Source organism: Neolamprologus multifasciatus, chromosome 22, assembly GCF_963576455.1.
Source record: "Neolamprologus multifasciatus chromosome 22, fNeoMul1.2, whole genome shotgun sequence".
Lineage (NCBI taxonomy): Eukaryota > Metazoa > Chordata > Actinopteri > Cichliformes > Cichlidae > Neolamprologus > Neolamprologus multifasciatus.
The window spans coordinates 15,577,204-15,592,529 of NC_140459.1; the positions used below are offsets into that span (position 1 = coordinate 15,577,204).

The 15,326-nt window shown below is 37.6% G+C and overlaps 1 protein-coding gene and 1 long non-coding RNA gene across 7 annotated transcripts in view; both read left to right on the forward strand.

Moving 5' to 3' along the window:
* csmd3b (CUB and Sushi multiple domains 3b) overlaps positions 1 to 15,326 on the forward strand; it is a 382,687-nt gene that overhangs the window by 104,570 nt on the left and 262,791 nt on the right. The gene's annotated exons all lie outside the window — the stretch shown is intronic.
* Positions 802 to 12,514, forward strand: LOC146493197 (uncharacterized). Its single transcript, XR_014871755.1, has 2 exons — positions 802 to 1,131; positions 1,727 to 12,514. It is a non-coding gene; the product is annotated as an uncharacterized LOC146493197 (long non-coding RNA).

Below are 15,326 nucleotides of genomic sequence, written 5' to 3' on the forward strand. Positions count from 1 at the left end.
TGCTCTCAATGTCTATTTCAATTTCCATCGAAGGCTAAAGTCATTTTATTGTGGATTCTTAAAATTGCTATTTTGACTGAAGAACGCTATTTATTTTCACACTGCTGTGAATTAAAGTCACAGACTCTGGTTGGCCCATTGCTATTGATGTCATGGTCTGCACAGGACCTGAAGACATTCACTGGCTTTGCGCCAGATACCCATTCCACTTTTGTAAGGATAAATTAAATAAACAGTCTCATTTATTTAGCATGCTACACTGAATGCACATTTTTTTATTCACATTTTATGTTTAATAGATTATACCCATGCCCACATATATGCTGTAAATCTTAATGAATTTATTCAGCCCTGTAACAGCAATATTTATACTTGTCCAAAACTCTACCAAAACTAATGAGACTATGCGGTTTAGAGCAGCCAAGGGGGATTTTTATGGACAGAAGTTACATTTTCTGATTCACAACCCTTCCGAAAAAGAAAGTGCATTTGGATATTAAAACTAACGGATGAGCCATCTGTCACAAGTACTGAGTTGGGAGCTGAGCAAGAAGTTGAGCCAAGTTGTTGATATGTGAAATTTAATATTGCACTCAAGGGTTTGCCGTATCAATTCTGCACTTCAACCTGCAGATTTAGATGGGTCTTGTGTAAGTTAGGCATCTAATTTAGTGTTTCTTTTTCCCTTGTTACTTCTACAATAAAGTTAAGCAACTATTTCTGTATATAAGTAGTACACTATATGGACGAAAGTACTGGGCCACCTACAGATTACACCCATAGGAGCTGCTTAACCATGCACAGCAAATTCAAAAGTGTTAAATGTTTTGGTGTTAGTAGTCTTAGAGTTAATTTTACTCTAAGTAGAGTCACATGCTTTTAATGTAACTCTGAGGTGTAAAATGATAGTAGTTAAAATCGAGTGTTAAAAATGAGTGTTTCTATTTCAAATCTGGAGGTGTTACAATGGAAACATTAACTCTTGACCTCTTAACTCTGAACTCCTACAGGGGCTATGACACCAATAGAGTAAATTCACAGACTCCGCCCCCAGCACGGCTCCAATCGAAGCTGAAGTGAAGCCGTTTCAGAACATTTTGCTCTACATATTTGAGTTGTTTGCCATGCTTGGTAAGTCATGTTTTCAAAGATTGTTTCAATTATTATTATTAGCTTTTACTTCTGTGGCTCTTTGGAGTTGAGACAAAGCTGTGTGAAAGGCATTAGCCGTGTTGCTCGCTGATAGCACCGCTCGCTGTTTTAGCTAGCTGAAAGGTATTGTTTTCGGCAAATACCACAGCCTTGAAAAAAAGCTTGCATGTGAATTTTCGGTTAAATTTTTTGGTCAAATACACCTAAAACAATGTCTAGAATGTGAAATGTTGATATAATGGTGCTACTTGAAGCCTGAAAACGATCTCCCATAAAAAACGAGCAAACAGCAGTAGCAGATGTCCCGAGTCCCGACTGAGTTCTACGTTAGCATTTAGATTCCTCCATAGTTTTGTGCACACGGTTTAGGTAAAAATGAAAAAGGTTGAGGTTTTACATTTAGTTCAGTACTACCTGTTGCCTGTGTCCTTATCTTTTGGGAAAATACTTTACACAAGTAATGTCTCAAAAAGGATTCCTTTTTTTTTTTTTTTTTTTTTTTTTTTTTTACTGTGCTGCAATTGATTTGTGCCATTAATTAGTGTCAACTAATTTTTATTCAATCTCCACATAGGATATGCTTGTGAAGATGGAATATGGGGGAGAGCAGAAGTGCGTTGAAGTTCCACAAAGTGATGACTGAAGGACATGCATATTGTATTTTGTATTTATTGAAATAAGTGATGAGAATGCTGTTATTTGCATTTACCAGCTCACCTATGTCAGACCTTTTGATAAACGAAATTCTAATGAAAGTGAGAACATGTACACTGTTACATCTTTCAGAAAATGTTTTGAAATTGTGGTGCACAGTTCAGAATAAATGTTTTTCAAAAACCATTGCGTCTTTTTAGTAAATGTTTATTTCCAAAATAAATTTCTAGAAGTTCAGAACAGTAAAATTCCCGCTTTTTAGAATTAATTAGAAGATAACTCTTACGTAGTTAAACTAAAATACTCTTTGAGAGTTAATATATAAACTCTTAACACCAAGTGTTAAATTATCAACTCCAGAGAGATTTGGTGTTTAACACTAAATCAGAGTTAACATACCAACTCTCCAAAAAGAGTTAAATTAACACTCTCTGGTGTGGACCCATATAGACACTTTAAAAGTGTTGAAATCAAATCTGACAGTGTTAATTTGGACATGCTGGATTTGCTGTGTGGAAACTCATGCCATTAAACACATCGTTTTTGTGCTGATGTTAATGCCAGAGGAGTTTTGGATCTCTGTTGTTATTGAGTCAGCAAAGTGTTGGTGATTTTTATGCACTATGTGCCCCAGCATTCTTGCAACCTCACTCCTTTCTCTACCTGTTATACAGCTGTTGCAATTTAACCGAAAGCAACTGAATTCAAAGATTAGAAAGATAAGCCCCAATACCTTTGTTGATACGCTATATATTAAAAAGAGAAAAATGGTTGCTCATATTACAGGTTATTGCTCAAGTCGTACTAATGCAGTAAAAACGCAGCCGGCCCACTGATAGATTTATATTTACATACTGACACTTAGTCTGGACTCACAAGTATAGAAATTTAACCACTGGGTAAACTTTTAACATGATTTTTCAATATGTCTGGAATAAGCTTCAGTATTGTGTGTTTGGTGGTTGAGACGCCTCAAAAAGTGTAATAAAGCCACAGCCTACAGTAAAAGACATCCGAAAAACCAGCACGGTGGCCTCATACTTAAACTAAGGTACCTTATGTAGTTCTTTAAACTTAAAATCTATTGGGAAAATGAAACACACAAAATCACTTTTTAAATTTGGAATTTTTATAAAAGTTCTTATAATCAACCAAAAAGGGCCAAAAGCCTTCAGGCAAGATGCTGCGATAACAATGAACCCCTCACCATTAGACACATGTACATCCAAGTGTTTGCCAAGTGTGTGTGTTATTTATTTATTTTTTTTATTGTGTGTCCACTGCGTAGGTCGACTGTTTGAATTTGTGACACTCTGTGTTGTGTGGCTTTTTGCTGTCTCCAACAAGTGAAAAAGATAGTTATTACCACAGGCAAGGTTATACACCTCAGTACAGACAGACCACACACAAAGGAATACGAGGCTGTTTGTTGCAGTGAAACCTGAAAAATTGCTAAGATAACCATAAGCTGGCCTCTACAATCCAACACTAAAAAAAACCCCACATTTTATTATCTCAGTTATTTCCAGCTGAAATGCCTCTTTTGCACTCTCTTTTTAGTTTAGTATATTTTAAGAATTGTGGATTCACATTGCTGCACAATTATTGTGTTAGTAAACAAGCTTTGCACTCAAAAGCAGAGCAAGAGGAGATATTAATTCATCTGACAGGATGGCATGATTGTCAAAACTGAATAAAAGTATCTGCATATGTTCCCAACAGTTGCAATAGAAATACAAATATAGATAGCTACATTTTACCCATTAGCAGCGAGTGATTGAATGATCTGATATTGTCGCCGATCAGGAATTTTACAGATTTTGTCATTAATGGAACTAAATTTAAGTATTTCATTCTGAAACCAACCAACCTAGCCTCTCCTGTACCATCTCATTTTTCCCTACGTGCACCTACACTAAGTAACTATCTTTGATATTCAGCTACCTTTCCCATGACTCTCCTCTCACATTATAGACATCAGTGCAGCAGTGGGTTGGAAGACCGATGCTGCCAGAACTTGACTGGGAGGTGGTTTACATACTACACCTTATCAAACTCACTAAGGCTGCATAGTAGAAGAAGGAAGCCATCACACTATTCCATCTGTCTCTACAAGATGTGGGATTGGAGTGGAGTAGACTTACTGAAAAAAACAGCTCGATGGCATCAAGGCAGCAAAACAGCATCAAAGTGATTGAAGATGTTAATTACCACTTTCACTCCTAATGTTATGTTAGGTTACTGTGGTAAAAAGATTCAGCCTAAGTTTATATTTAGGTTAACGTTAGGAGTAGCTTTAGTGGTTATGCTTTAAAGTTAGTGGAAATGAATTTACGAGTCCACTGAAGAATGTGATGCACACGTGTTTCTTCCGCCATCATATTTCTTCTTCTACATTCCCTCTCTCTCTCTCACACATCCCATCTCATCCCGTCTTTCCTTTTTGTCTCCCTCCATCCATATATCTCTCTAACGACTGTCCCTTTAAGGTGCTGTCAGTCATGACACCTCCCCTTTAAATGCCAGCAGACACCTGCAATCTGTCTCTACCTATCTACAAAATACAGGTGTATGCATTTGCAAGCACACAAACTCTTTGTGTGTGTGTGTTAATGTGTGCCCCTTCCATTATATGCATTCATGTGTTTGTTTGCCCTTTTCTGTGTATGCGAGTCAGGTTTAATGGTAAGCGATGCTGTAGCCAGCAGCCTAAACAAGCTTTAGCTCACAGGGGCAGCACTCACTATCTGTCTAGCTGTCTGAAAAAGAGAAAGAATGAGGCAAACAGAGGAAATATTTGTGTGTGTGAGGAGGTGAGAAGTGTGTGTGGTGGGTGGAGCTTTATCATTTAATAGTGGAAGCAGCATCTCCTTTGAAACTTTGTAACACTGCAAGGATGCTGTTTTCTGTTAGGGAAAGGACTCGTGAGGGAAGTAAGTAGTGTAAGTGTAAGTAATTGTAAGCAATTCCTCTTTAAAAGCCCTTGTTCTTTCTACTTAGTATGAAGGTGGCAAGTGAATATCCTTTGCATATGTTATCTATTGTATCACGACAGTACTCTACTGGCATTATTTCTAAAAGCAGTTCTTAAACAGAGCCTTAAATTATGTAAACAAAATGTTTTTCATTTCTCCCCTTTCTCTGTAGTTATTTCTGTTTGTCTGTTGGCAAGTTTATGCAAAAACTGCCAGGGTGAATTTGATTAAACTTGCTGGAAAGGTGAAACGTGCAAAAGAAGAACAAAAAAAAAAAAGTGCAGATCACTTTTCTTAAAATTGTGAGATAGGGCATTGGCCTTGGCAGAAGATTGCACTCAGAGTGCCCTTCCAGTTAAATCAATTTGGAGAAGCAGGAACACAAAGCCAACAAGAATAAGTTTAAGTTTAATATGTTGCAATGCTGTTATGAAATTCTAATTATTAGCCAGCCATTCTACACTCAACATGCACGAAATACTGACACTTTTATTTATTAAACAGAAATTATTAAACAGTTATTAAACAGCTAGAGGAAGCAGATTTCCACTTCACAATTATTATCAGTGTGAGTCTCAGCATGTTTGTCTAGGAACCTCCGGCGCTGACAGGAAGGTTAATCCACTATTCAACCCCAGTCAGAGTGTCTTTCCTTGGGGGTGCACACAGAGCGCTGATGCCCCCTGTCACCTCCATAGACGAGAACCCCCTGCCTCTGCAACACAAAAGGATTTATCATCCCAGGACATCACTGCAATGCTGGAAGAGAATGGAAAGAGTGAATGTTTGCACTGCTGGATGCCAATAAATGTGACAAAGAGAGTCTCACAGATGTGATGAGATACACATGAGCAGACACATGGAGGTGGCATGAGAGAAGATAAAAAAGAGAGACTGTACATGCAGGGTTTTGCCTGTTTTTAGCTTTAAGTGATGTTTGTTAGTGAGCATGAGCATGGACTGTGGGCACAGTACAGCCTGAGGTCCAGAACTACCCTGTGAACCATTATAAAAGGAGCCATGTTCAGTTTAGTTATGTAATTATTGTCTAGGCTGTCACACAAGGAAAACAGAGAAGAAAATAAATGAATGTTTTTTGTACAAAGCAATGCGTGTATTTGAAAATAGCAATTAGCCAAAGCTTGTTTCATTCAGTGATTCAGGTTTGTACTGCAATGTCATTAAAATTTTAACAGTGACCTTTGGTTAATATTAGACTACTGGCAAATGCTAAGTCAGTTTAAAGTTATCAAAATATTGAACAGGAAGTCCTTGTTTGTTGGAAAAGGTTAACAAGGTTTATTATTTTTATTCACGGGTTTGCAGATTAACTCAGAAGACACCTTTCTGTATGCTGATAACTCTTTCACTGCATCCTTTCTCTTCACTTTCTCTTTGTGATGAATGGAAACGGTCAAACGTAACCTGACAAGGGGGGACTTTACTATGTGCTTTTGTGTATGTGGTTGTCCATGTGTGAACTTACTTATATGAGGCTAATTTTATTGGCTTGCATATTCAACCTGCTAATACACAATCAAACGGGTACACCAAAATGCACACACAGTTCGGGGCGGGTAGAGGATGACTGATTTACAAGACACACCAGCAACTATTGACCACATGTACTCTAACCTGAAAAATGGCTGTGTGTGTGTCACAAAGGCAAGTGTTGCTAATCAATCACTCACTACAGACCCTGAACTTTGAACACTAGTAAAAGGAAATAAATCTACTAGACAAGAAGTGGAGGAGTGGGGAATGAAGTTGAAAAGGGGGGGGGGGGGGTATATTTTTGTTTAGTTTAGTTTTGCTTTTACTTTTAGCAGAAGAGGCTGATTTTGTTATTTAGTTGATAAGGTCATTAATTTTTTCTGAAATAGCTTTGTAATTCACAACAGCAAATCATACACTAAAATTACAAATTTACAAATGTCTCTCAAATACAAAAAAAAGATGATAAAAAGCTTGTAACGCCAAATCATTACAGTTATTAATAATGGATCAGTATGGTCAGTTTTGTTAATATTTTAATTTTTTTGTAATTAAACATTAAAATTTATTGTAATCTTTCAGTTTATATACATTATTTTATTGTACTGAGCTTAGGGCTGCCACGATTAGTCGACTAGTCATGATTACGTCGACGATTTTGATAGTTGACGTAATCGTGACTAGTCGACTAATCTGATTTAATAGTCGACGCGTCGTTTTAAGCTTTGTAAGATTCCAAAAGACGCAGGAATAAGTAGTAGGATTTAAGAGTGTAATAACGGACTGAAACAGAAGATGGCAGCACTGCATGTACAAGGATGCCAGCTGCCGTTAAACCCCGAAGAAGAAGAAGCTGTGTCCCAGAATTCATAGCGCAGCCCAGCTCAGTTTCCAACAATGGCGGCAGCTAGTTAGTTTTAATATTACTCTTATTATTCTTTCTGGGTCACAAAATAAACGTTTAACATATTTTCAGGCAAGAATGTAACTGTATAAACCTCAAACATCTGCTCAGTGTATCAAGACACCACATATTCTCAAAAGCGCTTCGACGTTTTTGGAGATGTCTGTTATCCACTAGCTCGATAGCTAGCCGGGGGCAAGGCTCACTAGAGCCCATAAGAACACCGGACTCCCAGCAAATCGTTTTCAAACCCACCGCCGTCTTTCGCTACTTAGGTTAAACATATATAAGTCACTTAGATAACTTAAAAATGTTATTGTTTGGCTTTATTTTAGTATTTTATTTGTTCCTGAGTAAATCGGTTTGGCTGAGATTAAAGTTATAGTTTTTACACAGCTGAATAGTCAAGCAGACAACTGATTATCAAAGTGTGAGATGCTTGAGAATATACTTCGGTGTCCTGTTATATTTTAGATAGCAAGGAGTTTATTAAACTTCACCGAAACAATCTGCAAATTTCATTACAATTTAATAAACTATCATCTTGTCTTTATTTTTAGTTAGCACATACCTTAAACACTTAAAGCTGTAAGCTGTAAACACTTAACTTTTTAGTTGTATAAGAGCAGATGCATGCTGGTTCAATAAGCTGTATGTTTTACGTCCACTGGATGATGATCTGATTAGTCGACTAATCGCAAAAATAATCAGTGACTAGTCGACTATCAAAATAATCGTTTGTGGCAGCCCTAACTGAGCTGCATTTTGGAGGTTTTCCTCAGGTTTATCTCATTAAAAGAGCAGCAAAGTCCAGAGCAAAGCATGACAGTGCTCAGATTTCCTTAGAAAAAAATCAGAATATCCAATAAAAATATATCAACAGAAATACATCATTTAAAAAACATGATATACTGTCACTACTGTTAATTAAAATGCAAATATATTTTCAACTTTAAACCTTGATAAATGTTCTAGGTTCAAAATAGTAGAAATAAATATCGCAAAAATGTGATGTACTGTCTTCACTTCATTTGATCAAAAAAGGTTATTTAAAGGTTATTTAAATTTAATGTGTTAAACTCATTGTGTTGTGTCTCACATTCTGATCATTAAGATTATTTGTTTAAATCGTTTTATGTTTTAAGTTTGTAATTTCTCTCTTTGTTCTTTCAGTTTCCCTCTAACTTTCTTATTTCTCACATATTTCCTCACTTTGTTCCTGTCAGACTCTCTTTTTTCTCCACATAATCAGACTTTGCAGTCATTCTTTGTGTTCGCAGTTTTATCTTGTTTAGGTTTTTATTTCTCTTCTGTATTTTTTGTTCCTACCTGTTTCAAATTGTTCCTAGTATACACCTGTCTGCCTATTTGATTAGGCTTTTCTTGTCCTCTTCTCTGTCAGACCGAACTATTCATTTGATTACTGACCTTCAGCGAATGAACTAAGCCTGGTAAAAATATTTAGGTTTTTGTCTATTTCCACTGGTACTCCACTCAGGAACACTCAGTGCTCACACAGCGAGCACATGCAAACATATTCATAAAAAAAGATGCAGTGCCATCAAATGCTGTAGCTTAATGTGATAGTTACTTTACTTTTGCAAATTAATTGAGTGTCATTTGTTATTTGTCACCACAGTTGGCTATAAAAAAATATATGTGCAAATTGAATTAAAAAAAAAACTTTCATAAAATAATATACTTTTAACGGACTGAATAAGCTTCATGGGTACTAGACCTTTGTGTGCATTTGTGTAAGAGAGTGAGCTTGTGTGATGATCACATAAATATCAACTAAAGACTGCATGATGACACAACACTGAAATACAAGAAACCGATCTTCAAGGCATAAAGTAAATGCGCCTATCAAAAAAAATACTGGAGAGATTTGATTAAAGTCATGTAAAAAAAGAAAGTGGCATTTCTAATTTCAATGAATAATGCTTCGTGACTTTTAAGTTATTCTCTTTACACATTGACTTCATTTTGGACTTTAACTAACAATAATGAAAACAGAACAGCATCGTCAGTATACTATAATTTTCTAAGGCTCTGTGGGTCAAAATAAAACAGATTGCTGTGAAAAACAAACCTGACACTGTTTATGGCATGCCCAATATTTGCAGGGTAATTCTCTTTATTTGAGGTTCAACCATAACTTCTATCTTGGAACCTAAACCCCTGTAACTTGGCATAGTGTACTGTTTTCCATTAAATAAATGTTTTTGCCCTAAAATTTTGTATTTTTTTTTTTACCACTAGACTGCCTTAAGTATGATCTGATATAAAACTTAGTGTCTTTGGCTGACAGGTCTATGTCAGATCAGTCCAGATTTCCACTGTTTTGTAAAGCACTGTGTTTTATTTTCATCCCACTGGGTTCCTCTGCAGGTCTATTTCACTCCCTTTGAGCTTGTGGTTTGATGCTTGGGTTGCCAGAAGGCAAATAAGTGTCTTTGACCCATAAAATTAGGTTACTGATTGGATCATGTTGTTGTGATATTTATGCTTAGCTAGTCAGATGAGAATCTACTGAGATAATGTCGATGCGCCATTGTGTCACAAAAAAAAAGCATCAAAACAAACTGTAAACATAACTAGCACCTCAATCAGTCTTGCACTGTGGTCCGCAAGTGATATTTACCCGCCAGATGATGTACAGCAACCCTTTTTATTACCCTTCAACTGTAACAGGCTGCCCGGGTATTGTCATCACCCGTGGCAACGTGGACACCCAAGTTTATGAATGAAATAACTCAAGAACAAAGTAATGTAGGAGTTTCAGACTGATACCATACTACTAAAAACAAGTTTGAATCTCAGTGCCCTTGACCTTAAGAACAGAGGTCAAGGTCTTTTAAAACAATTCATATGAATGGGATAACTTGAGAAGAAGGTGGCATAGGATTTTTAAATTCACACATGTGAATCTCTACCCATGATAGACATCAGATAAGTTATTGATACGATGAATGATGACATTTACATCATTAATGACTATTCATGCAACACAAAATTTTAGCTGACTGTTACTTACTCCATCAAGCCCCTTTTGTTTTAATATTTACAGTTTTTCTTTTCCATTCTCTCTCTTTTCTTCATGGCCGTGATGGTAATGAAACGGGTAACAGGAGGAGGGAGTCTGCCAATCACATTAGCCATACTGCGTTGTTGCTTCTTTTTCAGAAACTAAAGCAAACGGTGTGTGTCTGTGTGTGTTTTCTCTTACCCTTCTGTTTTTGTATTTGTGTGTGACAGCACAGAGAAGGCACTCTGCTGATATTAGCCTCATTCACTCGCTCGCTAATGTGATTTCGCTACACACAAAACACACACACTCACGGGCATACGCTACTACACACGGTCCCATGGGAATAGACCTTGAGCGCCCACTGCTCCATCTTTCGTTCAGTTTCCGTAAGAGAATTTTGGTTTTACCTCATAAATCTGAGAACACATAAATGCTGCCGCTGTGCTGTCCCGCATATTGAAAGATTCAGCTGAGGACGGGGGGTGGGTGGGTGGAAAACAGGGCAGGGGATGCACCTTCAATAATCTGAGAGCCAGATTTGGAAGTCTGCTTTGTTAATATGCAGGTCACATTCTCCAGATGGCAAAGCTATTACTTACATGTTTTCAGGTGATTTGGCTTATAGTTTTCTCTGGAACCAGAACTCTCAATTTGTGCTCCATATATACAATACAGTCCAAAGGATATGAGCAACTACTGTGTTCTTTAAATTAGGAAGGAGCCAGATTGTCTTATAATTTTTAGCAGTCTTGAGCAGTAGTTCTCCAGGCTTTCTGAAGGTCATTCAAAGTGTTTCTTTAGGCTTCTTTTTCACTCATTTTCAGTTTAGCCCTTTTACCTGGTAAATGGACTGGTTCATATATAGCTCTTATCTACTCTTTCTGAGCTTTACACAACTTGCCTCATTCACACAAACACTTTTTCCATGCAATTGCTTTCTATCTAACATTCATACTCCGATGGCTGCATCAGAGAGCAACTTGGGGTTAGTATCTTGCCCGAGGATATTTGGCATGCAGACTTGAGCAGCCAGGGATCGAACCACCTACCTGCTGAGCTACAGCCACCCCCCGATTATTTTTGGTTCGCTAAGCCACTTAACACTGACCTATGAATCATTCGAGTATAAGACAGGTACCTAACTCAAGGGATGAATCAGTGTTGTGTCTACACATAACAGTCAACTTGGCAAAGAACCAGTTTTAAATAGTAACTTTCTGACATTTGCTAGCAGCAGTCTGTTGTCTAATTTTCCCCATTTTTTTAACTGAATCTGTGAAAGATATGCTTAAGAAAACAGTCTCTGAGCTATAAATCTATCTATGGCTAAGATGCCATTCATGATGGGAAACAGCAAGAAAAGGCTGAGGTTTACACAGGTACTGGACTGAAAATCAGTGACAATAGGTCTTTGGAATGAATAAATAATAAGAAAAAAGGTAATGGCGACTTTAGTCTTTGATGTAATTTACATTATATTTTAATATAACAGTCAGGAACAAGACCAAGGGAGTGTTTGTTTGCACTTTCAGCTGTTATGTTTTATCCATCATGGCGGGCTACAGCTGTTAAGGAAGAATACAATAGCCACAGTTAATAAACTTGCACCAACAACCATTGTGCTCTGAACAGATGCAGTCAATATGCTAACCAAGAGTGATGCATGCATATTCTTTGCTCAGTTACATGTTTCCTAAATTGGCAGATCTGAGAGAATTTTTTTCGGCATCGCCTTTTCTAATTTTTTCAACTTATTCATAATAATCGACTTTTTAATCATTTTCCTGTTGTGATCTCTTATAACTGTCATGTGGCCAACCTCTGTAACTCTCAGCACTATGAGCGCTGGTAATGTAAGATGACGCACCAAAGTATCAGCCACATCACAAATGAATAATCTCATATTTAAAAGGCAGGGTTTTTTTTGTTTGTGTGCGTGTATGTGTGTGTGTGTGTGTGTGTGTGTGTGTGTGTTTGTACTGATTTGTATTTATTACCATGACATTTGGTTCAGCTCTGGAGTCCAGATATTACTTTCATCATAAAATAAAATAGAGTACCGGGGGTATATGTGTATTGATGGATTGTTTCTGCAAGATGTGATGCATTACAAGTAAGATATTAGAAGCCTAGAAATGGGATGGAGGAGGAGTGGTCAGAGATTTTATTTTCTTTGTGTCAAGAGCATATAAAATGTTGTTATTCTTGTGGGGTAGAATTCCTTCTGTAATAGCAGATTGTGTTAAACTGAAATAGGACTTAAGGTGCTTCATCCAGGGAAACTGTTATTATTCTTTTTTTTTTTTTTTTTTTTTTAAATCACACACACAGATAATGCAAGGGGGGCATCTGTGGATTAGGGGGTAGAGCGGGTTGTTAGCAGATCATAAGGCCAGTGGTTCAATTACAGCACCTCTTGTTTCTGTGTGAAAGTGTCCCTGGTCAAGATAGGGATCCTCAAATTACCTCCATTAGTGTGTAATGGAGGTAATTTAATGCCAAGAATAAAGCATTGTGTGGATAGATGAATGTGGTTTATAGTGTAAAGAGAACTTTGAGTGACAAGTAACAGTAGAAAAAACATTAAGTGCTGAGCCACTTGGACATTTTGTGCTTAAAAAACAGTTAATTATACAAGACGTTGCTAATTAATCAACTGAATCATATATATTGTTTACTAGAGTGATCAAAAACCTAAAACCTATGTCATGTGTGCACTCAGCATGCACTCAGTTTGCTAATGATATGTTGATTGTTGCACAGTAATCCCCGTTTTCAGTGGGAGAAACGTTTCGTCACTTGGAGGAAGACGTCACTCAGATGGCATCTAGACGAACAGAAACACGTTACACAGTAATAACTTGATATTACTAAGGTTCCTGCGACTACTGCCTAAAATTTGTGTTTTACGGCTTTTTCCTTTTACAAACTTTGCATGCACACATGCATAAACAGCATTGCGTTTACTGTAAAGACAGATAAAATGGAGAGGGAAGTGAGGCCAAAAAAGGGCAGTTTAATAATGCTGAGAAGAAAAAAACAAAACAAATAGAAGAAGAACTGAGAGAGAGGAAGACAGAGATTTACTGACTGGAGATGAGATCAGAAAAAGCCCAAAAATAGAAATGAAGCTGAGGCAGAAATGCATAGATGAGAAATAGATTAGGAATGGAGAGGAAGATTAAAGAGATGGTTGGGTACTTTTAAAAAGGTGGCCATTTGCACTTTGAGTGGTTTTGGATTAGAAGGGAGAGAACAAAGAAATAGAAAGGGAGTAAGTCAGTTGAGAAATGAGAATCAACATGTGAGCCTGGATGAGTTAAAACGATTCAGGGGGGACGAACAGCAATCAGCAATGGAAAGCAAGCTGATGGAGGAGATGGAAGCTGGTGCAGGACAGTCGGCTTGAGCAGAAAGAAGTGTAGGGAGAATGATTAGTGAAGAGTGAATTTACAGAAGGGGAACAAATCTGAACTAACGACTGAAAAAAGTGGAGCATTGGGGGTTAAAACAGGGAGGAAAAATGGAGGTGAGATGGAGGTAAAGAAAGATGAGAAGAAAGCAGAGGAGACAGCAGACAATGAATAAATATGACAAGGAGGATGTGAGAGGGTAAAAGAAGTAGGATAGGGAGATTAAAAGATGAGAGGTAAAAAAAAAAAGCAAACTCATAATGGAGCATAAAAGCAAGGTAGGTGGCAGAAGAAGAAAATGAAAGAAGGGCAGAGAGGAAGGATAGATTGAGGGAAGGATTCTAGAGTTAACTGTGGTTGTTTTTGCTGATAGAAAGCTTAATAAATTAATATGTGGAGACAGAAAGAAAAACGGGAAGACATATTGAGAAGAAGGATGAGTGCAGGGATGTAGCAGGAGAATACAAAATTAAAGCAAGTCTCTGCGTGCTGTGAATGTTTTAAAAATGTAAAAGCACTTTGTCATAACTGGGGAAGCGTGTTATGCTAAAGTCGCAATACTAGTTAGAGGTCACAGTCAGACATCGTTTCTCTTGTTGCAGTAACATGAAGCAGATTACTTTGAACAGCTCACAGGTACAAAAGTGGCTACACTGAACTTGTCTTCTGTGTTATAGCAGGTGTATCCTGACATGCTTCAAGTGTCGTGTTTATGTGTGCAGAAAGAGTGGGGAAGAACAAAACACAGTTAAGTAATAAGCTGTGTCCTAATTGTTAGGAAGGGGAGAGAGTAAGTGGTAAGTATGGCTAAAGGAAATATAGATACAAAGGAAAGATTATATTTTAAAAAATAAAAAAGATGGTGAGACAAAAGAGAGGGTATATATCTATATACAAAAGAAGGCCAGGAAAAAGAGATTCAGAGACTGAAGAGGAAGGGTAACAAAAGAGATTTAGGTGGATAAATGCCACAGAAGGAAGTGGATGGAGGAGATGAGAAACTACATAGGGAGGGGAGTGAAGGCAAAAGGCAAAAAAATATGAGTTTGGTGACTTAATGCTAGAGGAGAGGATGGTATGAGTAGATGTAGGCAAGGGGAAGAGAAGGAGGAGGCGAAGGAAAGAGGAAGGGAGGAAATGGAAGGAAGAATGGTAGCTGCAGGACACGAGAAAAATGTGTCGCAGTGGCAGCAAGGCAGTTTGGCTCTTTTCCCTACCTGAAAAAGCGCTGGCCTTCCATTCCTCCTCTTCGCTTCCTCCCTGTTTATTTCAAGGAATTCTGAGAGCTAAAGGCCCACCTACGAGCGGTAGTGGGTAAGCGCATTTTTCGAGGTCAGACTCAAACACGTTGAGTGCACATTAAAGGGGGCCTTGGCTTCCTACTTGACTCCTTTTTTTTATTGTTTACTGATCTGCACACAGATCCATTTCAGTATTACTAGCTGGCTGACCAGATTTCATAGCACACTTTGATCTGATGCTTTGACTTATTTGAAAGCCCCCATTAAAGTAGATGTTTTTTAGAGGAAAATGGAGAGGGTTTTTGTGCTCTGTATAAGAGGCTCGATGCCAGGCAGTGGTGTTGGTGAGGACTGAGAAGAGGTTTTATACTGTCTTTACTGTTTTCCATTTGTCTTCCTTGTCACTGTGGTACTGACTTCAGCAAAATGAATTCCTCTTTCTGAATCCTAAAAAACATCTAT